The sequence below is a fragment of the Caretta caretta genome, chromosome 1 (assembly GCF_965140235.1).
Source record: "Caretta caretta isolate rCarCar2 chromosome 1, rCarCar1.hap1, whole genome shotgun sequence".
Lineage (NCBI taxonomy): Eukaryota > Metazoa > Chordata > Testudines > Cheloniidae > Caretta > Caretta caretta.
Genome location: NC_134206.1, coordinates 4,460,140 through 4,463,122, shown reverse-complemented (window position 1 = coordinate 4,463,122; position 2,983 = coordinate 4,460,140). Strand labels below are relative to the sequence as shown.

The following is a 2,983-nucleotide window of genomic DNA, read 5'->3' as shown; positions in this document are numbered from 1 at the left end:
ATATTAGAAAATATATTGTCTGCTTTGACCCAGTTTACCAACCAGTCCAGATTGCTCTGAATCAGTGACCTGACCTCTTCATTATTTACTCCCCCAATTGCTGAATCATCTGCAAACATCACCAATATTCAGACATGAGAAGGGCTAGCAGCTGAGTTGCTAATACGTGTCTCTGTTTGTCAGTTAACAACTGTAACTTATATCTCCGACAAAGCTGGGTGCCAGGAAGAAAGCATCTCAACAAAAGAAACAGGGGAAGTAAACGAGGTGCAGGCCTGTAGCCCTAAATACCAAGATCCTTGTGCCCTTCATGCCCATTCTGTTGAACACAAAGTCATAGCCCAGCATGATAATGTCTGTTTCCATGGTGGACGCTTGGCTCCTTTCCCACATAGGCATGGCCTCGTGGGTCAGACCTTAGGTCGATCTAGTCCAGTTTCTTCTCTCTGACAGGGACAGACACAGGTGTTGCAGAAGAAGGTATAAAAAACCCAGCAGCAGGTGGATGGGGACAGTAACTTGATCATCTTGCGGCATCACCCTAATGCATAACAGTTAGAGATTGGCTTGTGCCCTGAAACACCTGGATATGTATGCTTTCCAAAATATTTATTTAGCAGTAACTAATGTAACTGGATACTCACTATACATGTAAATGTCCAAATCCTTCCTGATTTTTGCTTAGCTCATGGCCTAAACTACCACTTGTGGTAAGGAGTTCCTCAATCTATTTCGGCATTGAGTGAAGCAAGCATTCTTTATTTATCTGTTTTGATTTTGCCATGTTTCAGTTTAATTGAACGTCCACTTGATGTTGTGTTATGAGACACGGAGAACACATTCTCAATCTGCCCTCTAACAGTCAGTATTTTATAGACTTTTCTCATGTCCCCTCTTATTCATCTCCTTTGTAAAGGTAACAATCCCAGTCTTTTCAACCTCTCTCCATATCAGAGTTTTCCCAAGCCCTTGATCATTCTCATTGCCCTTGCCTGAACCCCTCTAGCTCTGCAATATCCTATGTGCCCACTACGACACAAAGGCGTGTAGAGGAAGATGAAACATTGACTGACTGATCTCATGGCATTGTATTTTCTGTAGGATTCCTCATCCCACTCCTCCTGGATCTCAACATTTTGCTTAGTTTATGTCCCTGCTTGCACTGTGAGCAGGGTTTCCCAGAGCTGTGTACCATGTGCTGAGCTCATAGTTTTAAATTAGAACCTCGTAATGTGTTTGAGGAGTTCAAGCTTTTCCTTCCAATAGGCATACACACTGCAGTTAGTAATATCAACGTTTATCTGCCATCATGTTGCCCATTCACTTGGTTGGTCAGCACCCTCTCAGGACTTCTCTGGACTTGAATATAACTAAAATAATCTCTATAAATGTCCCCACCTACTTCCTCACCCCCCCTTTCTAGACTATTAATACAGTAATTATAAAATGTTTATTTATTTTAACGTGTGTAACCCGCCTCACAGTGCTTCACTCTCTTCACAGGCACCTTGAACATTTCTGAGCCCGATCAGCACATTGAAAACTTCATGGCAGTTTTCAACCTCACCCCCTCTGGTCCTTCAACATTCCTCCTAATGGGCATCCTTGGCCTGGAAGCTGCCCATATCTGGATTTCCATCCCTTTCGCTATGTTCTACATTATCGACTTGTTAGAAAATGTTACACTTCTGTTTGTTGTAAGCAAAGAGCAGACCCTGCACAAGCCAATGTACCTGTTGGCTCTGCATGCTGGCACTCACAGACATCAGCATGTCTACCTCCATTGTGCCAAAGGCACTGTGCATATTTTGGTTCGATTTGAAAGACATTACTGTGGCTGGCTGCCTTACCCAGACTTTCTTCCTTCACGTGGTTGCTGTCATGAACTCAACCGTCCTAGTGACAATGGCCTTTGATCGTTATGTTGCCATATGTAACCCTCTGAGATACTCCACCATCCTCACCAATGCACGAATAGCTAAGTTAGGGTTTGTAGGTTTGATCAAAGCTGTTCTCTTCATTCTGCCTCTGCCCCTGCTCCTGAGCAGGCTGCCATTCTGTGCCAACCGCGTTATCCCCCACACGCACTGCGAACCTATAGCTGTGGCGAAGATCTCCTGTGGGGATATTACAGTCAACAGGATGTACGGCTTGGTGTTAGTGTTTGTAGTTGTCGGATTTGATTTGATGCTCATTGTCCTGTCCTACAGTCTGATCATCAGAGCCCTCCTCAGAATCAACTCCAAGAAAGCCCACCAGAAAGCCTTCAATACCTGCACAGCTCACATCTGTGTAATGCTGATGTGTTATACTCCAGGCCTCTTCTCCCCTCTCATGCACCGGTTCGGTCAGGGCATTGCTCCCCACGTTCACATCATCTTGGCCGACCTCTGTTTCATCATCCCCCCCATGTTCAATCCTATTATTTATGGAGTCAAAACCAAAGAGCTTCGTGACAAAGTGGGCAAATACACCTGCAGAATGTGATCGTCTGGGACACTGAATTTAAGTCTGTGTTACAAGATGGGGAAAGGCTATCTTCTTGTTAATCAAGGGTGCATTGTCCCAGTTTGACTGAACCGAGCATTGTGGATGTTCACAGTCTGAGAAGTTCCTCACACCTAATCTCTCATCACTCCATCACCAACCACTGCTCTCTCCTTTGCTGAATTCCCTCTCTCTGACCATCACCTGACTTCTTTCAGCATCACTTGTCAGTGCCCAACCCCTAGTCCCCTCTCACGCAGCTTTTCTGTAACTGTTACATTACCAACTCTTAGCTGCTACTGCAGCTTTCTGATGCAAGGTGACTTTCCATTAGTCTCTGTGTGAACAGGGTTCTCTCATAGGTGGCATCTCATAGGTGTGTTGCTAATGTGGATAGATTCCTGCTGGGGCTTGTCAATTTTCTTTCTAAATCAAATCTGTAGTAGGTATGTAACGAAAGCTTTCATCTGTTATTTTATGTATAGATAAATGTGTT

The 2,983-nt window shown here is 44.4% G+C and overlaps 1 pseudogene; it reads left to right on the top strand.

Moving 5' to 3' along the window:
• The first annotated feature begins 1,547 nt into the window (after nucleotides 1-1,547).
• On the top strand, nucleotides 1,548-2,487 carry LOC125626419 (olfactory receptor 52N4-like; annotated as a pseudogene).
• The last annotated feature ends 496 nt before the right edge of the window (nucleotides 2,488-2,983 follow it).